Source organism: Papio anubis, chromosome 5, assembly GCF_008728515.1.
Source record: "Papio anubis isolate 15944 chromosome 5, Panubis1.0, whole genome shotgun sequence".
NCBI classification, from domain to species: domain Eukaryota; kingdom Metazoa; phylum Chordata; class Mammalia; order Primates; family Cercopithecidae; genus Papio; species Papio anubis.
The window spans coordinates 143,936,165-143,958,776 of NC_044980.1; the positions used below are offsets into that span (position 1 = coordinate 143,936,165).

General features: G+C 45.8%; 1 long non-coding RNA gene and 1 other non-coding gene across 2 annotated transcripts; one reads left to right on the forward strand and one right to left on the reverse strand.

Annotated features, from left to right (window-relative positions):
- Positions 1–8,852: 8,852 nt before the first annotated feature.
- On the forward strand, positions 8,853–22,174 carry LOC108586478. The gene is made up of 3 exons (XR_001903856.3): positions 8,853–9,179; positions 19,752–19,881; positions 21,526–22,174. It is a non-coding gene; the product is annotated as an uncharacterized LOC108586478 (long non-coding RNA).
- Positions 21,511–21,633, reverse strand: LOC116275152. The gene has a single exon (XR_004184109.1). It is a non-coding gene; the product is annotated as a small nucleolar RNA SNORA76 (small nucleolar RNA).
- Positions 22,175–22,612: the final 438 nt, after the last annotated feature.

The window sequence follows — 22,612 nt, forward strand, 5'->3', positions numbered from 1 at the left end:
CTCCAATGCTCTCTCCTTCCAAGAGCCTGGCAGCACTTGTTCTGTGGCTTTATGAGCACACGTGGCAGTTTTCCTCTGAGTTGTACTTGTTTGTGTGCTCTGGGTTTACTCCCTAATGAATGAGGGGCTATACAGCTCTGTCTCCTCCATCCTCACCCCATCCCATCCCACTGAGAGACTGTCAGTTGCCTTACTCAACTTCCATTCTTCTCTCTTCCGTAATTACAGAATCCTGATCATTCTTTGGGCCGGCAAAGTACTGGGCTAACAGGCTACTTACGCAGCTTTCCTTGCACCTAGGGGTAGCCAGGGATATGGAAGGGGAAATTATGGGTTGAGGCTTCCAGGAAAACTTTTAATGGGAGGATGACTCAGCTGGAAGCAGGGCTCCCCTGTTTTGTGCTCCCCCTTTTCCTGCCTGGAATACAGACCGGATGGCTGAATCCTGGCAGCCATCTTATTACCCAGTGCCAAAATAAGGAAGGAGTCTTGATCTCTGATTAACTTATGGTGCCCCAATACCAGCCTTGATCAACTACTTCCAAACCTTTTCACATAATAAACAACAAATTAGTTTAATCCAGTAGGGAAATTATAGTTAACAATAATTGATTATATTTTTCAAAATAGCTGGAAGAGAATTGTAATGTTCCCAACACAAAGAAAAGATAGATGTTTGAGGGGATGAATATCCCACTTACCCTGATTTGATCATTGCACATTGTGTACATGTATGAAATAGCACATGTATCACATGTATACCCCAGATATGTACAACTATTATATATCAACTTACAAAAATTTTTTGAAATTTGTTTTAGCCAGTGCTGTTGAGATTTTGTTACTTGCAGCAGAGTGCAATTTTTAACCAATACATAGGTCACTAATTAAGGTTGGTTATATTAAATTTAATTAGAATAATTTACTTTTCGGGACACTCTGTAAAGCCCCAGCTTCAGTTCTGGTGATGGGAAATGAAGCTGTGTTGATTAAGGTTTCCTGGGTTTTCTGGACTCTGGATAGAAAGGTTGGTTTTGGCCAGGCACGGTGGCTCATGCTTGTAATCCCAGCCCTTTGGGAGCCTGAGGCAAGTGGATCACTAGAGGTTAGGAGTTCAAGACCAGCCTGGCCAACATGGCAAAACCCTGTCTCTACCAAAAATACAAAAATTAGCCAGGCATGGTGGCATGCACCTGTAATCCCAGCTACTCGGGAGGCTGAGGCAGGAGAATCTCTTGAACCCAGGAGGCGGAGGTTGCAGGGACTAAGATTGTACCACTGCACCCCAGCCTAAAAAGAAAGGTTGGGTTTGGCAGGCTCCTCTTGGAATATACTTGAAGAATGAGAACACCTAAAATTGTTGAGTCCTTAGAGTTCTATTGGAGTATTTCTCAAGGTATGGGCGAGCTCATTTGCTTCAGAAGCATCAGGGATTGGTTAAAGTGCAGTTTCTCTGGAATTCTCTCTCTTTTCCCCATCCACTGAATCAGGACTGAGGACAGAGTCAGAGGAATCTTCACACTCAAGGTTGAGCTTTACTGCCCCAGTGCTCGTGTGGGTCTCCTTGCCAGGGAACTGAATTGCTACATTGATTGGATTGGATTGGATTGTGTTGAATTAAATAAAAGGAGAATTGAATCTGAGTAACACTATTTAGCAAGAAGCCATCCCTGCCTATTTTCCCAGGAGAGCTGTGGTTTGGGATTTGGGCTGCCTTGGGAGAGGCATCAAAAGATTCACTTTACCACTTTCTTTACCAAGAGTCAATTCATGTAAATCATGGTCGGCCAGTGCTTTCTCTGTTCAGTGAAGTTCAGATAAAGATCCTTAAGGAGCTTGGATGGTAAGAGTAGGAGGAGCACAGAACATTACCTAGAAATACTCTCTCTTTTTTTTTTTTTTTTTTTTGAGACAAAGTCTCGCCCTGTTGCCCAGGCTGGAGTGCAGTGGTGCAATCGTGGTTCACTGCAGCCTGGACCTCCGGGGATCCCCCCACCTCAGCCTCCTGAGTAGCTGGGACTGTGGGCATGTGCCACCATGCCTGGCTAATTTTTGTATATTTTTGTAGAGACAGGGTTTTGCCATGTTGCCCAGGATTGTCCCAAATTCCTGGGCTCAAGTGATCCTCTCGTCTTGGCCTCCCAAAGTGCTAGGATTACAGGTGTGAGCCACCATGTCCAGCTGCCTGGGAATATTCTCTAGGGGAAACTGCACATGCCCTCCTTAAGTGAGCTGTAGGGTCTGGAGGCCACTAGGAATGAACAGGAGTGAAGATTTTATTACATCAGTGACTCTCAAAATGTGGACCAGGGTTTAACAGCATCAGCATCTCTCGGGAAATTGTTACAAAAGCATCAGACACCCTGGGTGTGAGCCTCAGCAATCTGTGTTTTAACATCTTCTCCCCATGTGTGATGTGTGCTTATGTTTGAGAACCACTGCTTTAGGCCTTCATGTCCTCCTCATGTCTGATAGATGTCTGATAGACTTAAAGAAAACGCACACAGAGATGAGGGGCAAAGTAGGGTCCAGGGCTCAGTGAGTTGAGGGGTAAGCACTATTTTCTAGGGTTGAGACATCCTTGGCAACACTGGGTATCTAGTGTCTAGACCACCCCTACCTGCATCCTTCATATGAAACATGGTGGACTGTTTCATGAGCCAGGCCCTGAGCCACCCCACATCTAGAGACCATAGGAGAATCCTTCCTTGCTTTGGAGATTCTGAGGCTCCCTTTTAGATACAGTCTTCTGATGAGCAGCGTGTTGATTTACATGTAATTGAGTGAGCAGGACTCCAACATTAGCTTGGGTCTTTCCAGGCTCATAGCAGAGCTGGGTATTCACTTGTCTGGCTGCACAGTCAGTAAACTCCCTACCCCTCTACCTTGCTTCCCCCGATATACATCTCATCAGGGGACTGTCTGCACCTTCTGCATATTCCCACTGACGTCATGCTCTCAATTTTATCCAATTGCAAACACATTAACTGTATAGGCTTGTTCAGTGGATCCTCATTTCCAGCAGCCCACTTCATTCTTTGATTTGAAAAGTGAATATTTTTCAACCTATATAACCTGCTATTTAATCATAAGTTAAGCAACCCTTTTCCAACAGACAACTATGCCTTCACCCCTCCTTCTGGAAAACCCGGCATTTACTGGTCCTGGGTCCTGATGCATCTTCCTTGTCCTACCCTAGTGGGAGGGTCTTACCCACATAAAACAATGGGAATGAGAGTTGGAGGATGGTGAGGTCAGCAACTGGGCTTTCCAAACTGAAAACTGGACCACTTGAGTTAGCAAAGAAATTTTGTGACTTACATATATTTTTATTGATCCGATTCTATTCATGCATTACTGTTTGCCAAAATATTGGAATTTCTGGGACATTTAGAGGGATAAGGAGATAGAATAATATTTATAAATGGGAGTGGCCCAGAACATATGGGAGATATACCTAGGTCTGCAGGTTAAAACCCAAATGTCTATAGGGCTAGGTAGGTACCTAAGTTAGAAAAGGCTAGTATAAGTTGGGGACAGGTGCAAACTGGGGGCCATATACCCATCCAAAAGGAGCACAGGTGGCTGCACTGCAGTGGATTGGTGTTAGAAGGAAATGGAGGCCCTGATTGGCCTGACCTTCTAATTTTCTAAGTGAAACTGAAAATCTTTTCTTTCTTTTTAAGAGATAGGGTTTTGATGTGTTGCCCAGGCTAGAGTGCAGTGGTTATTCACAGGCACGATCTTGGTGTACTGCAGCCTCAAACTCCAGGGCTCAAGTGATCTTCTGCCTCAGCCTCTCAAGTAGCTGGGACTCTAGCTACATACCACCATGCCCGGCTCAATCTTTTTATTTTTATTTTTGGCAAGGTCTCGCTTTGTTGCCCAAGCTGGAGTGCAGTGGCACAATCATGGCTCACTGCAATTTCAACCTGCTAGGCTCAAGCGATCCTCTCATCTCAGCTTCCTGAGTAGCTGGAACTACAGGTGCATGCTACCACGCCCAGATAATTTTTGTATTTTTTGTAGAGATATGGTTTCGCCATGTTGGCCAGGCTGGTCTCGAACTCCTGGGCTCAAACGATCCTCCTGTCTCAGCCCCCTAAAGTGCTGGAATTACACGTGTGAGCTACTGTGTCCAGCACCGCCCCCCTTTTTAATGTAAAATCTGTCTTTCTCTTTTACACAAACACATGCACACAAATCACCATGCAAGCTAAACAAAATATTTGCAGGAGGTTACATTGCCTGTATTCCAGGTAGACAAATAATGCAACAAGGGTTATGGAAAAATACCATGGAAGCAAAAGCAGTGATTAACCCTGTCTGGGAGAGTGAAGGTCGGGGCAGGCTTCTGCAAGGATGTGATGTCTGAGCTGAGCTGTGTAGATTAAGCAGGGGTTCTGCTTGTCCACAAAGTGGGAAGAACATTTTATGCCCAGTATGGCACTCTCAGGGGGGGCCTCAGAGGCTCAGTGCAGCTGGAATGCTGGGGGAATGCAGGGAGTGAGGAAGATACAGATAGGCAGAGGCCTTGAAGGCCTGGCCAAGACATTTTTCCTTTATCCTGTAGGAGTGGGAGTGGTGTGGTCAGATTGGTGGTACCCAAGGTCACTCTGGGGCTCACGTGGAGAATGGAGAGGAAACGCTCTCCTGGAGCAGTCGAGCATCTATTGGAATGGTTCATGAGAGTGTGGGTGAGGATCCCAAAGGCACTTTGGTGCAAAATGATTGCAGCCTTGAGGTCCAGCTTGGGCCCTGTTCTCACAGAGCTCCCGGACTGATATAATAAGGTAACTACGGTGCACAGTAGTGTGGGGCGCCTTTGGGTAGGCGGAGAGCAGTTTCCTTTAGTCTTAGCCTGGGAGGCGGCAGCTAGCGTCAGCCGGCAGTGTTGTGGTTACCAGGGCCTTGGGTTACAACACATGTTTGTTTTTTAAAAACGTTGTGATACCTTTTAAATCAGAGCCCTGGACAGGATCCAAGGACAGTAGCAAGGACCAGCCCCCATGGTGCTTCTTAAAGAAGCAGCTGCAGAGAGAGGGAGGGAACCTTGGGAACCTGGATTTCTGGGGGAGCCCAAGTTCAGGCAGGGCTTGGAAGCTGGGCAAGGCTGGACGCAGCCTCCAGTTCACCCCATGCCTCCTCTTTCTTCCTCAAGTCGCTTTTGGGTCAGGAGCACTTGGAGAAGATGAACAGTCTTCCAAGCTGTCTTGGAAAGCTACGAGTGGTAGCTTTCCAGGAATGTAGAGTCCAGCTCCTCGAAAGAAAGGAAGACCAGGCCGGGCGTGGTGGCTTACACCTGTAATCCCAGCACTTTGGGAGGCCGAGGCAGGTGGATCACGACGTCAGGAGTTCAGGACCAGCCTAACCAAGATGGTGAAACCCCGTCTCTACTAAAACTACAAAAATTAGCTGGGTGCGGTGGCAGGCACCTGTAATCCCGGCTACTCAGGAGGTTAAGGCAGGAGAATTGCTTGAACCTGGGTGGCAGAGGTTGCAGTGAGCTGAGATCATGCCACTGTACTCTAGTTTGCGCAACAGAGCAAGACTCTGTCTGAAAAAGAAAAGAAGGAAGGAAGGAAGGAAGGAAGGAAGGAAGGAAGGAAGGAAGGAAGGGAGGGAAGGCCTTCCAACTGGTCAAAGTTTCAGGAGTCTGGCTTGACAGGGAGTGAGTGCCCCATTGCGGGAGGTATTCAAGCAGAAGCTAACATTGGTCAAGTGTGTTGGAGAAAGCATACAAGGGTCTGCTGGAGGAGGGGTCTGGAGGGAATAGACTCAGATTTGATTGAGATTAGGAGAGATCTTAGTTGTAGTCCCTTTTCAGAGGCAAAAGACATTCTTTTCTTTCTTTCTTTCTTTCTTTTTTTTTTTTGAGATGGAGTCTTGCTCTGTTGCCAGGCTGGAGTGCAGTGGTATGATCTCGGCTTACTGCAGCCTCTGCCCCCTGGGTTCAAGTGATTCTCCTGCCTCAGCCTCCCAAGTAGCTGGAACTACAGGTGGGCACCACCACACCAGGCTAATTTTTGTATTTTTAGTAGAAACAGGGTTTCACCATATTGGCCAGGATGGTATCAATCTCCTGACCTCATGATCCTCCTGCCTCAGCCTCCCAAAGTGCTAGGATTACAGGCATGAGCCACCGTGTCTGACCGAAAGTTATTCTTTAAAGGAGTCAAGATTAGGTAGGGATTTAAGAGACTTTCATTCTTGTGCAGTGTTGGTGAGAATGTAAATGGTGCAGCCACTGTGGAAAACAGTATGGAGATTTCTGAAAAAATTAAAAACAGAATTACCGTATGATCCAGTTATCCCATGAAAAGAGGTCTGCTCTCCTGTGTTAATTACAGCATTATTCACTAAAGTCAAAATATGGAAACAATGCCTGTCAACAGAAGAATGGGTAAAGAGAATATGGTGTACACATATAACACCCTCAAGCCAGGCGCAGTGGCTCACACCTGTAATTCCAGCATTTTGGGAGGCCGAGGCAGGTGGATTACCTGAGGTCAACAGTTTGAGACCAGCCTGGTCAACATGGTAAAACCTCATCTCTACTAAAAATACAAAAATTAACCGGGTGTGGTGGCATGGGCCTGTCATCCCAGCTACCCAGGAGGCTGAGGCAGGAGAATTGCTGGAAACTGGGAGGTGGAGGCTACAGTGAGCTGAAATTACACCACTGCACTCGAGCCTGGGTGACACAGCGAGATTCTGTCTAAAAAAAAAAAAAGAGAGAGAGAGAGAGAAAAGAAAAAGATTAAAAAAAAAAAAAGAAAGAGTATTCAGCCTTAAAAAGAAGGAAATCCTGCCTTTTGTGACAACATGGATGAACCTGGAGGACATTACGCTAAGTGAAATGAGCCAGTCATGATGCCATTTATAAGAAATATCTGAAATCATCAAACTCATAGAAGCAGAGAATCAGATGGTGGTGGTGGTTGTCAGGAGCTGATTGGGGAGGGTACCGGGGAGTTGTTGCTCAGTGGGTATAAAGTTTCTGTTATGCAAGATTAATAAGTGCTAAAGTTTCTGTTATGCAAGATGAATAAGTGCTAGACATCTGCTGTACAAGAGAGTGCCTGTGGTTAATAATACTTTATTACACACTTAAGAATTTAAGATGGTAGATCTCATGTTAAGTGTTCTTATCATAAAAAACAAAATGAAAACAAACAAAAAAACAAAGGGGCACAGGAAACTTTTGGAAGTGATGGATATGTCTATTACCTTCATTGTGGTGATGGTTTCATGGGTGTATGCATATGTCCAAACTCATCAAATTGTTCATATTAACTATGTGCAGTGTTTTTGTGTTTTGATTATACCTCAATAAAGCTGTTTTTTAAAAAAACAGAGACTTCCATTCTGATGCTTGGTTTGCTATTGACTTGCACTGTTACTCTGAATAATTCACATCCATTCACATTCCCCACCCCACTCTTTGCTCAATTCCTGGCTTCCAGTAAGCACTGCAAAGAATTGTTGAACAAATGGGTGAATGAGTGAATTAGTTGGACTGAGTATGAAGTTTACATTCACAATTGTGCATGTATGAGTAATTTTGGTTTTTTTTTTGGGGGGGGTAAATGTCTATATCTTGAATTGCCATCACCATTATTTATTGAGAAATTACTATGATATGCTAAGGGCTTCATACACTTATCACATTTAATCATCAGAACCCAGAAGGGAGACCAGACGGGCTACCACTTCCACTGTATTAATGAGGAAGCTCAGGTTTGGGGAGGGCAAGTCTCTTGCTTAGGGTCCTACTCTGGGATTCGAATGTAGGTCTACCAGACTCCACACCGGAGCTCTAAAGCCCAGTGGTAAATTACTTCAGCTTCTCAAAGAGATCTGTGACCCCAGAAGGGTGAAGAGAAAATGCCCTACTGCCCTAGATTCTAATCATCCGACAGACTTTGGGGGAAGGGTCGGGTAGTTGCTGGGGCAGGAATGGAGGAGAAAGCAAGTAAGCAGGAGCACAGGAGGGCAGAGCCCGAGCCAGTAAGGGCTGCTATTTACAGTAGCCCCAGAGCCCCCAGAGAGGATGATAAGGGGGCGGACTGGGAAGAGCCGTTGTAAGAGGAGCCAGGGAGCGGGAGGGTGCAATCTCCTCCCACGGGCCCTGCTGCCTCCAGCTCACCCTGTCGCCTGATGTCTAAATAAGGCGCAGAGGCACACTCCCAGCAGCTAAAAATAAACTTCTGCTTCCCCTCCTGCCCTTGGGCTCTGGCGACCTCCCCAGCCCCATCGGGGCTCTCCCTGGGCCCGACCGGCTCCCCCTTGGCCCCGAGGCAAGCCCTCGCCCGAGCTATAGAATCATCTCCCCAGAACCCCGACTGCAAGAACATCTGGACCAGAAGGCGGGGGGCGTGGGTCTCACTTGGCTCTGCATTGACAAACCTGGGCAAATCTCTTTTCTTCTCTGGACCTCAGTCTCCCCACACGTAAAATGAAGGCATTAGAATAGTGACGTAAAGCTGTAGCATTTTTGAATGAAGCCAAGATGCCACACTCTGGGGTCACATTTCACCAGAGTTTGCCCACAGGAGTTTTGTCGGTTCGGCAGATCCATGCAGAGGTTTTTTGTTTTTGTTTTTGTTTTTGTTTTAGACGGAGTCTCTCTCTGTCGCCCAGGCTGGAGTGCAGTGGCAAGATCTCGGCGCACTGCAACTTCCGCCTCCCAGGTTCAAGCAATTCTCCTGCTCCAGCCTCCCGAGTATCTGGGAGTACAGGTGCCCGCCACCACGCCCAGCTGATTTTTTATACTTTTTGGTAGAGACGGGGTTTCGCCATTTTGGCCAGGCTGGTCTCAAACTTCTGACCTCAAGTGATCCACCCGCCTCGGCCTCCCAAAGTGCTGGATTACAGGTGTGAGCCACCACACCCAGCTCCAAGCAGAGTTTTTTGTTTGTTTGTTTGTTTTTGTTTTCATAAATATCGGAATTATCTGCCCTCTATTAAATATCTGGAGAGTTCACATGAAAGTGGATTTCCAGCTTGTCTTGAAAAATCTGGCCACATTTGGCCAGCGTGTGACCAACAACGAGCCTGAGTTGGATAGCGGCCGCCCCCTCTTGGCGACATGGATGTACTACAGGTGGTTGGAGGCATTCTTAACGTTTCTTCCAGCCCTGAAGTCAATGGTGTGTGAGGCGTCCGGAGTGATTGCAGTGAGTATTCTGAGTTCAGGCAGATTCTGTTTGCATCCCAGAGCCTGGGACACTGGTATTGCTCTGCCTGGCAAATGTTTGCTGAATTAGCCAGCTAATGGAATGCTTTGGAAACTGTAAAGGACCCATGATGATGGTGCCCCCTGCCTGATTTGGTGCTGGAGCACTGCTATTCCCTGTACTGGAATCTAGGTCCCAAGCCCTAAGGGACAAGGTCCTCATACCCTCACCCCAAACCCAACCCCATCCCTCCTTGGGAGGCATTAGACAATTAAGACTCTTTTGGGTACTGCCTGGGCCTTCCAAGACATCGGTGGGATTATCCTTCATTGGAAAACTGCTGGCACAAACAGCCAGGGTCTGCTAAACTCAAATAATCCTTGACAGTCACTTTGGAGGGACAAAAGGAAGAGGGTAGGAGGAGAGGTAGGAATAGTAGAGCAGAACTGTTTAGAGAACAGATTTCTGGTCAGCCTGTTTGGATTCACCCACCTTCTCTTGGGCAACTCATCTGAGATAAACACTTCACTGAATTAAAGAGTACTGAATTTGGGCGGGATACTGTGGCTCACGCTTGTTATCCCCTTCTCCACTAAAAATACAAAAATTATCTGGGCGTGGTGGTGGGCACCTGTAATCCCAGCTACCAGGGAGGCTGAGGCAGGAGAATCGCTTGAATGGAGGGAGGGGGCGCGAGGGCAGAGGTTGCAGTGAGCTGAGATCACGCCACGTCACTCCAGCCTGGGCAAAAGAGCAAAACTCTGTCTCAAACCAACAAAAAAAAGAGTACTGAATTTGGACTGGTCCTCAGACATCACAGAATCAACCGATTTCAACATACAGTGTTGAGTGATAGGGCATAAGGAAGAGAATCTAGGAAGAACTGAGGCTCTGTCCTTCCTGTCCTGTTTCAGTAAGGAGAAGGGGCGGAGAAAGTTCTCCAGGCACCTTCCTTAGCGGGAAATAGTTAACTCTATCTGTATCCCACTCCTATCACCCAATGGTGGAGAAAGCCAGTCTAATCTAGACCCTAGCTATTGAAACCCTGCGACTCAGACCAGCTGCTTTGGTGTCATGGGGAGCTAGTTAGAAATGCAAATCCTCAGACTCCACTCCAGACTTGCTGATCATAATCTGCATTTTAGTGAGATCTCAGGTATTTTGCATGCATGTTACTGTCAGGGAGGCCTTTAGAACAGTGGTTCTCAATATCGGCAGCATATTGGAATCCTCTGGGGGACTTTAAAAAAAATGTTAGTACATAGGTCCCAACCTGGTGTGCAACCTAGGCCTGGGGAGGGTTTCAAGCACCCTGATGACTCCAATGTGTAGCCAGCATTGATCATCACAGCTCTAGAAAAAAGCTCTAATGAGATGAAAATCTTTGGGAATCAAAGTGATGCCTGCCTACACAAAAGCCACCCATCTTGGGCCCTCAGACTGAGGCTGGTGAGGATGCTGCTCCCAAGCCTGCCTTCCATAGCCCTGCCCAGCCTGCTTGACATCCCTGCTCCCCATTGTCCAGCCTCTAAGTGCTCTCCAGATTCAGACTGGTGAGGTGAGAAGGGGGTGGTTCTCTTATCAGCTCTGCAATCTTGCCCAGAGGTGTGGCCCTGAGCTGGGAGACTGGAAACCTGAATACTTACCCTAGCTCTGCTGTGTGGTCTTGGGCAAGGTAATTTCTGTCTCTCACTAAGCTTCAGTTTCTTTTCCACTAAAATAACATCTAGTGTTCCTTTCATTTGTATACACATATATGTACAGAGACTCTCAAAGTTGAATGGGATTTTCTAGTTTGAACTTACCTTCTTACAAATGGGGAAACTAAGGCACAATAAGATTAAAGACTGCCTATAGTCAGAAACAACATCACCATTTAGAGAGAAATTTTGACCAATGAAAAATTATTCATTGTCTAGAACATACCCTTCTACATTCCTGTGAACCCTGAAAATCTGAGATCTCAGTTAATTTAGAAAGTTTATTTTGCCAAGGTTGTGGACGAGTGCCCATGATATAGCCTCAGGAAGTCCTGACAACATTTGCCCAAGGTAGTCAGAGCATAGCTTGGTTTTATACATTTTAGGGAGACATGAGACATCAATCAAAGTATGTAAGAAGTACATTAGTTCCATCCAGAAAGGTGGGGACAATCTGAAGTGGGGAGGGAACTTCCAGGTCACAGGCAGGTGACAGACAAATGGTTGCATTCTTCTGAGTTTCCAAAGGAGGCAGTCAGATATGCATTTATCTCAGTGAGCGGAGGGTGACTTTGAATAGAATGGGAGGCAGGTTGGCCCTAAGCAGTTCCCAGTTTGACTTGCAGAGGCCAATTTTCCCTCCAATTTGCACATTTATTCCACTATTCCTGATCTATAAACGAATGTTGTTTGGATTTTCCTTGAACTGGTTATAACGTCTTACAGGTTCCCTCCCTTAGTGAGTTAAATACAATCTTTAACACCTGTTCATTTTATATGTGTGTGAGAGTTATGATGTCTTCTTTTTGAAAATTATCTTTTAATAACAAGAATAGGCAAGATTTAAAACAAGATGTCCTGACTAAATTTGGGGTCGAACCCTCACAGAGACCAGGTGATACCAAAAATGGGAGCTGCATATGCTGTAGGGGCTGTGGAGGCTGCAGGGCCTGGCCCCACCTAGAGGGTGGTGGCAGCACAGCTTCAATGAACTGTTGCCCTGGAGAAAAAAAAGCTGGTGTTTCCAAATTGTCTGATTTTTCAGAAAAAGCTGGAAATCTATGGTTTAATGAGAAATCACTTTTTTTTTTTTTTTTTTTGAAGTGGAATGTCACTCTGTCTCCCGGACTGGAATGAAGTGGTGCAATCTTGGCTCACCTCAACCTCCACCTCCCTGATTCAAATGATTCTCCTGCTTCAGCCTCCCGAGTAGCTAGGATTACAGGTTCCTGCCACCATGCCCAACTAATTTTTGTATGTTTTAGTAGAGACGGGATTTCACCATATTAGCCAGGCTGGTCTCGAACTCCTGACCTCCTGATTCACCCGCCTCGGCCTCCCAAAGTGCTGGGATTACAGGCGTGAACCACCACGCCAGCCGAAATAACCTTTTAAAATTGTACATTAGCAATTAAGTGATATTTTCTAAGAAACACCATGCAGACAAACAAATCATGTTTGAGGCTGGCATCACCTATCTGTGACCTCTACATCTGACCCACATGACTGCCACACACATAGTTGAGGTATAAGTGTTACTGATTGAGGGTGTCCAGGTTTTTGGCGTTTTGAACAAAGAATTGGACAAAATGTACAAACAAAGCACGGAAAGAATGAAGCAACAAAAGCAGAGATTTATTGAAAATGAAAGCACACTCCACAGGGTGGGAGGGGGCCCAAGCAAGTGGCTCAAGGGCCCGGTTACAGAATTTTCTGGGGTTTAAATGCCTTCTAGAGGTTTCCATTGGTTATGTGGTGTATGGCTAGAATGAAGAGGCTAAACTGAAGTTATAAAGTTATTTACTTGGTATACACCCTATGTAAATGAAGAGGATGAAGTAAAGTTACAAAGTCATTTTCCATGTAAATAGGATATTTCTTGTCATAGCTAAAGTGTTTCAGTTTGATTTAGTTCTAGGAAGTATTTAGGTTCACTGCCTCGGGGCCCTTTTCTCCTGCCTCCTATGCACTTTTAACACTCAGGGCACATACACACACACACACACACACACACACATACCCTAGCCTTTAGATATGTGGCTGGTCCCCAACAACACCCATACCCACCATACACAAGCATGGCTGGTAGGTTGTACACTGGGCCATATTATTTCAAGGCCCAGATCCTTGCCATGAATAGTAAGCTGGCAATAATTTCCAGTTTTTATTTTACGTTTTTTTTTTTTGAGACAGGGTCTCACTCTGTTGCCCAGGGTGAAGTGCAGTGGCGCGATCGCAGCTCACTGCAACCTCCACCTCCTGGGCTATGGCAATCCTCTCATCTCAGCCTCCTGAGTAACTTGAGCTACAGATGTGCACGGATAATTTTTTGCATTTTTTGTAGAGACAGGGTCTCACCGTATTGCCCAGGCTGGTCTCAAACTCCTGGGCTTAAGTACACGAGCACCCACCTCTGCCTCCTAAAGTGCTGGGATCACAGGCATGAGCCACTGCACCCAGCCTAATTTCCAGTTTCCTAATCAATCACTCTTAGAAGGTGAGTTCTTCAGGGACAGAGGCCTTGCTTTTAATAATTGCCGCTTCTATGTATGTGTGCACTTATTATATGTATGTCAGATACTTTACATCACTGTATGTCAACCTTGGCTGCACATTGTAGTCACCTGTTTTTTGTTTTTTTTTTAAGTATCAATGGTTAGGTGCCATCTCGAGAGATTTAGATGTCTAGAGTGTGACCTGGGGGTTGGAATTTTTAAAAGCTCCCAGAGGACTGCAATGTGAGGCTCTGGCTGGGAAGCATGGCCTGATGGTCTTGACCATGTTTAATTTTTCCATTGGCTCTTTCCCCAAGTGTTTTTCATTTCTCCCAGGGACAGTCAAAGCCCACCTTCTCGGAGAGTTCTTATCAGACCCCAAAAGGCAACCCACCCCAATTTGTGTTACTTTAATCTGATTTTTTTTTGTTATCTAGTATTATTACTTGATGCTATCATCTTGTTTCTTTCTTTCTTTGTTGATTGCCCTTTACTAAGATTCTAATCGTAGGGGGATGGGGTGTGCCTGTGGGGGTAGGGGCAGGGCCTTTATCTTGTTCAGTAGTTGAATCGATGAGTCAGTGAGTGAATAGTTTATCACTGAGAGGTAGTTTCATTATTATCATCTTGAATCTTCATTTTACAAATGAGAAAACTGAGGTTGGAGAGGTTAAGACCCCACCCAAGTTCTCTCAGCAGGAGGTGGCAGGGCCAGGGTGCAACCTGGGGTCTACCTGACTGGGACCATGTCCCTTCCCTTCTTCCATCTTGTTTATGGCTTGGTTTCCAGTCACTGTGTCTGTGACCTTCCAAAACTTCATCCAAATTCCTTTATGTGGAGATGCCAGGTACTCTCATCTGAAAGGAATATGCCACCGAGGTGGCTAGGAGAGTTAACCTTCCACTGCCTGAGGGTGTTGACCTCTTGTATGATAGTGGAGTGTGTCTGTATTTAGGAGTTGAAAGGAAGCGGGTAACTGGGTTGAGGGGACTTGACAGACAAGGAATGATGCTGGAAGGGTCTGTGCAGCCCCTTCCTATTTCCCAGTGACTCTGCAGGGCATACCATGCTGGCATTGTGGTTACCCTGAGCAACCACCCAAACCTCCACCAAGAAGCAGAACCACAGGGGTGTCTCTCACCCGCATGTACCAAGGAGCGGAGCTACAGGGGCATCCATCACCTACACGCCCACCAAGGACCAGAGCCACGTGGGAATCTCTCATCTACACATATACCAAGGAGCAGAGCTACATGGGCATCTCTCACCCACATCCACCAAGGAGCAGAGCCACAGCGGCGTCTGTCACCCATATCCACCTGGAGCAGAGCCACATGGCCATCTCTCATATAATCTGTAGGTTCAGCCTTAGGAGAAGTGATGTCTAGTTTCACTTCTTCTATGTACCACTGGGCAAGTCCTCTTTCTCATGGATCTCATGAAGAGGTTGTGTTACCGGTAGAGGGTCTTGACTGCAACTTGTCCAGATTCTTGGCATTTTGAACAAAGAAATGGACAAAACGCACAGCAAAGCGAGGAAAGAAAGAAGCAATGAAAGAATGCAGCTGGGTGCAGTGGCTCAAGTCTGTAATCCCAGCACTTTGGGAGGCTGAGGCAGGTGGATCACCTGAGGTCATGAGTTCAAGACTCAAGACCAGCCTGGCCAACTTGGCGAAACCCTGTCTCTACAAAAAATTTACAAAAAATTAGTGGGGTGTGGTGGTGAGTGCCTGTAATCCCAGCGACTCGGGAAGCTGAGGCAGGAGAATCACTTGAACCCAGGAAGTGGAGGTTGCAGTGAGCGGAGATGGCGCCACTGCACTCCAGCCTGGGCAACAGAGAGAGACTCCATCTCAAAAAAAAAAAAAAAAGAGAATGAAAGTGGGGATTTATTGAAAATGAAAGTACACTCCACAGTATGGGAGCAGCCTGAGCAGCAGCTCAAGGGCCCCCCAATACAGAATCTTCTGGGGTCCAGACACCCTCTAGAGGTCTCCCATTGGCTACTTGGTGCTCCCTTCATGTAAATGAACTGTTGGCCCACAATCAGTCTGATTGGTTGCTGAAGCAACCAATAGGAGGCTGAAATGTCAAAGGTCGCCCTCCTGTGCAAACATCTGATTGGTTGCATAAAGCAACCAGTCGGCAGGGCACAGTGACTAAAGCACTTTGGGAGGCTGGAGACAGGCAGATCACCAGAGGCCAGGAGTTCGAGACCAGCCTGGCCATTTCTCTACTGAAAATATTTTTAAAATTAGCCAGGTGTGGTGGCAGGCACCTGTGATTCCAGCCACTCGGGAGGCTGAGGCAGGAGAATTGCTTGAAACCGGGAGGCAGAGGCTACAGTGAGCTGAGATCGTGCCATTGCACTCCAGCCTAGGTAACAGAGCAAGACTCCATCTCAGAAAAAAAAAAAAAAAGGCAACCAATCAGAGGTACTTTCAATTTCCCATCTGCTGTACAGAAAAGGTGAGGGTTTGCAAAGGGAGTAGCCTCTGGTCCTTTTGTTACTTAACTGTGGAAAGTTAGGGTTTTCATTTCAATTTAGTTCTAGGAAGTCAGTGTGAAACAACCTTAGGTTCCCTGCCTCCAGACCCTGTTCTGCTGCCTCATCTCATCCCTGAGAGACGTGATCCCCATAAATCTTTATGGAAGGCAGAGGGACTAATGGACTTTCTTCTGTAACTGCTTCATGCTGACTTGGGCGTAGTCCCTATCTGTTGGAGATCACAGAACTCTCTCCCTACTCTGTCTGGTGGAGACAGGGTGGCTTCTTGACGGCCAGGGGTGGTGTCTTAACTTGGAACTGGCTGGAAACCTTGTTACGTGATCATCTGAAGCTTGATAGTCTCTATGCGAGAGAAAATGAATTCAGTTAAAAGATTTAATGGGAACTTTGGGTGTGGATACCTATGCTGTCAGGAATGTTTGTTATAAAAATGAATTAAAACATTCAGCTTAATTACTACAAAGGAAATTATTCCATCCATTTGGAAGAAGGCAATTAAACTGCAAAAATAAAATAAATGACTACTATTATCCAGCCTACAGTAATTATGCAACAAAGACACCAAGGAAAATTGGTAGGCATTTACTCATCTTTTGGCTGTCTTCTAAACAGGTACTTCAGGGCTTCCACAAGTTCACAGGTGTAGTGGCTGATGGAAACTTCAGGTTCCTGGTCCGGAGCTTCTGGTATTGCTGGTTTGATCCTTGAAAGGTGTACCCAATCTAATCCTTGTACTTTGTACAAAGATTAGATGTACCCAATCTAATCCTTGTATCTAATCCTTGTACTTTGATGGCAGAAGGCATAGCCAGTATTACTGAACATGGTCCCTTCCATTTGGGTTGTAATTGTTGAACAGTTGATCCCTCCTTCTGTGTTTTAACAAGTACCTTAACTCCTGGCCTGATTTGGGGTTGCTGGTTAGTTCCCAGTAAGGGGAGCCTTTGAATTCCACACTTTTCTAAAGCCTGCTGAAATTGTCCTAGGTTGACTAGGTATTTTAAACTGGCTGTTTCTGGATCAGTAATTATTAGTTAAGAATGGCCTTCTGTATAACATTTCATTATATTCGCTTATATTAATTTTTGCTCTAGAGGTATTATGGATCCTTAAGAGGGCGATGGACAGTAAGCTGACCCGAGTTTCTGATGTTTCCTGACATAGCTTAGCTAACACCTGTTTTAGAGTTTGGTTAACCGTTTCTACTTTCCTGGAGGATTGAGGCCTCCATGCTGAATATAAATGGTATTTGATTCCAAGAACCTTAGCAACCGCTCAAGTTATTTGGAGATAAAAGACAGGACATTATCACTTTGGAGGCTCTGAGGTAACCCAAACTAGGGGATTATTTCTTTTAAGACAACCTTTATAATCTCATTAGCCTTCTGTGTTCTGGTAGGATAAACTTCAACCCAACCAGTAAAGGTATCTACTAGTACTAACAAAAACTTGTATCCTCTGCAAGCTGGCATATAGGTAAAGTATAATTGCCAGTCTCCCCCTGGAAATGTTCCTCTCCTCTGGATTGGTTCTATTAGAGGGGGCATTTTGTTTCCTGGGTTATTAAGTGCACAGAGTGAGCAGGCTTCGCAGACCTGCTTAGCCACTGAAGTTAGACCCAGTAAAGAGCTTGTTTACCATAATCAGAGTTGCATCCCTCCCAATATGGAAAGAGTCATGCAGGGCTTTTATAACTTTCTACTGGGCTGTCTGAGGGAGATATATTTTTGACCCCATATACCACCAGGATCCTTCTTTTTGTTCCCCTTGTTTCTTTATTAACTGTTCTTACTAACCAGTATTCCCCTGAAGGCTTTAGAACAGGTAAGATGGGGATATTGCAGGGAGAATTACAGGGTTTTAAGAGCCCATGGGTAAGTAATACCTCAACTATGGGTGCTGGGTCATTTCTCACTTCCTGCTTAATCGGGTATTATTTTTGATTAGGAAAATAGCTGGGGTCTTCAAGCTGTATTTTGACTGGCACTGCTGTTTTAGCCTTCCCCGGTTTTCTAGTATACAATGCCAGCAGGTTAACCTGTTTATTAATGTGGTCTTGGACATTGTCTGTATTTTTGGCTACTAGCAATTTCACTGGATGATGTTTAAATTGTAGTAGTGCCCTTATTTTAACCATAATCTCTCTTCCCAGCAGGGGGTTGGGTAGCTTGATACTACTAGGCATTCCTGTTGGAAGATTTGTTTCTTAAATTGACAAATCAAAGGATGAGTAAAAAATCTGGTTTGTGGTTTCCCTTCCATTCCTGTAACACTCATGGACCAGGAGGAAAGTTTCCCTGCATAAGCAGTAAGGACAGAGTAATTTGCCCCTGCATCAAAACGAAACTGAATTTGGGTGCCCACGACATCCAGAGTTACTCGGGGCTCCCCAGAGGTAATTATAATGTTCCTGGACAGGGGCAGTGAGGAAGATCCCGTGCCCCTTCAGTCTTCACCTGATTCCTCCTTTCGCACTGCTAGAGTTTTGCCTAACCCAGCCCCTCCGTGGGAGCAAAGGCAGTCAATTCTCCAGTGCTAGGGTTCATGACTGGTGCCTTTGCACTGACAGCAGGGGCCTTGGGCGGGGAGGGGGGGTACTTAGTACGTTCCTTTGCCCAATGCCTGCTTTTCTTGCATTTGAAGGAAGACTTGCCTTTGCTGGCATTATCTTTACGGTCCTCCGGGTTTCCCTTAGACACTCTTTGGGCGTTCAGGGCATCACCAATGATGGCTGCCATAATTTTGGCTTGCATCTTTCTTTACTCTGTTCTCTTTTTCCTTCCTCCAGGTCATGATTGTTATACACCATAAAGGCAGTATCAAGAAGTTGATTTTGATTAGTTTGTGGCGCCATCTGTAGCTTTTGGAGTTCACGTCTAATGTCTGGGGCAGACTGGCTAATGAAATGCTGTGCCATTAATATTTTGCCTTTGGGAGAGGAAGGGTCCAGATTAGTATATATTTAAAGGCTTCCTCCAGCCTACCATAAAACATGGCTGGATTTTCCTCCTTGCCTTGTGTAACCTCCCTTACTTTATCATAATTTACTCCCTTAGTTAATCCCTTTCTCATTCCTCCAAGGACAGTCTCAAGAAATTTAGCCCAGTGGTTCATTCCCATGGGGGCGTTATAGTCTCAATTAGGATCAGTAGTGGGAACTGTGTCTGGGCCTCAGTAATTGCCCTGAGGGTTTCAGGCGGATAATTCATCCACTTCCTTGCTGGCAGCCTCAAAGATGTGTTCCTTTTCTGAGGGAGTGTCAACAGGTTGCTAGAATGAATTGACCATCTCTCTATGAGAGATGAAAGGCTAAGGTCAAAGTTTGGAACCCATCTGCAAATTTCCTAGGATTCTTAGAACAGCTTCCTAGCCTTTCCTTACATTGTTGTATATTAGTTGTAGAGAAGGGGGCCTGCACTAGGACTGGCCCCTCAACTCCTGCTACTTCCCTAAGGTGTAGCAGGGCTGGAAGGAGAGTTGAATACAGGGTTCCCCTCCGAATGTGAGGGGGACTTAGTAGGGTCTCTGGTGTTTGCTCCTGGGCTGTATGGGAGTGGTCACTGTTCACTCTGAGAGACAGGTGGCCCTTGTAAGAGGGGGTCATCTATAATATGTAGTTCTCCCTTAGAACTTTCCTTTGTGGGGTGGGTTCTGGGAGTTTCACAGATTCTTAGGTTTTGGTATAGGGTCATGAAAGTCTGTACATACAAAATTTCTGGCCATTCGCCCTGCCTCTTGCAAAATAGGTCTAATTGCAGGATGATGTCATAATTAAGGCTACCATTGACTACCCATTTTTTCCAGGCTGGGCAGCTCATAATGGAGCCAGACAGTACTGCAGAAAAAAATTATATGCTTTCTCTTTAGATTGTCAGGGTCAAACTGATTCCAATGGTGGAGGATGTAGCCAAGCGGGCAATCAGGTGGAATAGGTGGAGAATTGCCCATAGTGGTCTGGAAAAGAGAAGAGGACTTTGAAAAGTGGAAGGCTCACCAGGTGATCAAAATTTTACCTGGGACATTCCTACTATGAACTTTCCTTAAGGTTTTCCCATGCCACTTAAACCAACCCTTTAACTCTTTCAATTTAGGCAACAATAGATTCCCTTTCATGAATTACCCCCACTCCCCATGCACCACACAGACCACCTATGACATGCCTGGCCCCTCTGACTCATATAACCTTTTTGCATAGCTGGGTGGGTTTTCTGTCCTTAGCCAGTCGAGTAGGGGAAGGGAAGGGAAGAATTTAGCATAAGAAAGTTTAAGTCACCTGAAACATGTGTGAGTTTGCTCTGAATGAGCTGCTGCTGCCAACCGAGACACAGGTAGGGATCAGGGACTATAATCAGAAAGGATAGAAAAGAGTCTTTCACCCTTCTGGGCAGGGCAGCCATCCCTGTTCCCTCGTTGGCCTTCAGAGAACACTGGAGAGTGGCCCTGACCAGTTCCCCTCAATTACCAAGGAGTTACTAGGAAACAACCAGTGAAAGACTGAAAAAGCAAAAAAGGAAAAGAACTCCGAAAAAGAAAGAAAGGAAGGAAGGAAGGAAGGAAGGAAGGAAGGAAGGAAGGAAGGAAGGAAGGAAAGGAATAGGACTCAGACAAATGAAAACAAGGAAAAAGACTAACAGGCAGTGGTGGTCAAGTGCTTCGACATGGAAGCTTTTCAGTTTCACCAGACAGTGGCCCTGGCCAGAAACTTGCAATTTCCTCTGTGCTTAGGCGCTGCCCACTGAGGGTTCCGAGTTGGAAAGGAAAAGAGAGAGGGAGAGAAAGATTCCTGCATTAAAAGGGAAAAGGAGAAAAATCAATTCCAAGCTTTGGGCCTACCTTCTCTCCTGGCTGGCTTGCCAAAATATGTTTCCTGTAGAGGGTTTTGACTGAAAGTTGTCTAGGTTCTTGGGGTTTTTGAACAAAGAGTTGGAGAAAACACACAGAAAAGCAAGGAAAAAATGGAGCGATGAAAGAACAAAAGCAAGGGTTTATTAAAAATGAAAGTACACTCCACAGTGTCGGGGCGGGCCAAGCAGCAGCTCAAGGGCCCAGATACGGAATCTTCTTGGGTCCAAATACGCCCTAGAGGTTTCCCATTGGCCACTTGGTGTTCACCTCATGTAAATGACATGGTGGCCCACAATCAGTCTGATTGGTTAATTAGAGGACGAAGTGAAGTTACAAAGGTCACACACCTGTGCAAACATCTGATTGGTTATGGAAAGCAACCAATCAGGCTGAAGTGAAGTTACAAAGTTGCACTTCTATGCAATTTTAACATAGAAATTGAAATGTAGCATAGCAATTGAAATGTGCTTTCAATTTCCCATCTGCTGCACAGAAAAGGTGGGGGTTTGCAAAGAGAGTAGCCTCTGGTCCTCTTGTTACTTAGCTGTGGAAAGTTAGGGTTTTCCTTTCAATTTAGTTCTAGGAAGTCAGCGTGAAATGGTCTTAGGTTCCCTGCCTCCAGACTCTATTCTCCTACCTCAGTTGGGCTAGATGAAAGGGAAGAGTTGATCAGAATGGGAGGATCATTAGGTAAAGTGTGGAGCTTAGTTAATAATAGTGTACCAATGTCATGCTCTCAGATTTTTAAAAAAAAATTTAATTTTTTATTCTTTTGCCACCTCCTTGTCGCTGGCAGTTGAAAGGACCCCCACGCCTGGGGGTCCCAGTTATGCACAAGCAGAAGCTCTGGGTCTGCAGCCTGAACCCCCGGCCAGGCCACAGGAGTCATACTCAACAACAGAAGAAACGAAGAGAACTTTGTACTATTTTTGCAACTTTTCTGTAAACCTAATAAAATTAATTCCAAAATAAAAAGTTTACTTTAAAAAAGATGATCAGGTGAGTTTTAAATTCTACACATGCATTCATGTACTCAACAAATTGTCTATTATGCATCAGGCACTGGGTATGAGTGCCTCAGTCATGATGCCACCCCGTGTGGAGTTCACAATCTTGTGGTAAGTTGGCGGTACCAGTAACCCTGTTTTATCTAAAAGCAAATCTCCAACTCGTATATTAACCTGACGAAATCTTGGCTGTTGGGGTGTCTAAAAAGAAGTCTTGCTCTATCCCTTCCTAGCTGTGTGACCTTGGCGAGCTAACCTCACTGTGTATCAGTTTCCTCAGTGCTAAAATTGGGGAAGAAAAAAAGCATTCCCTCGTGAGTCCTTAGCATGCTTTCAAGCAGTTACTAAATGTTAGTTTGTAAAACAGCTATAATTATTAAAAAAACACGGATTCATGAAGTCAAGAGATCAAGACCATCCTGGACAACATGGTGAAACCCCGTGTCTACTAAAAACAGAAAAATCAGCTGGGCGTGGTGGCGCGTGCCTGTAGTCCCAGCTACTCGGTGGGGCTGAGGCGGAAGAATCGTTTGAATCCGGGAGGCGGAGGTTGCAGTGAGCCGAGATCGCGCTACTGCACTCCAGCTCGGGCAACAGAGCGAGACTCCGTGTCAAAGCAAGGAAAAAAAAAAAAAACACCACGGATATGGGGAAGCGTAACACTGCAGAGAGCCTGACATTTTTGTCAAGAAAGATTTGGGGATGAAAACACTGAATCCGCGGTTTCCCAAAGGTCCTTCCTTTAGGAAGGAGGTGATGGTCCCGGCACGAGTTCACAAACCGCAGGTCCGCTCCATCTCCGGCCCGGCGCCGCTCTTCCCAGAAGCTCGGCTCCGCCCCACCCCCGACTCCGCTCCGCCCCTTCTCGCGCCATGG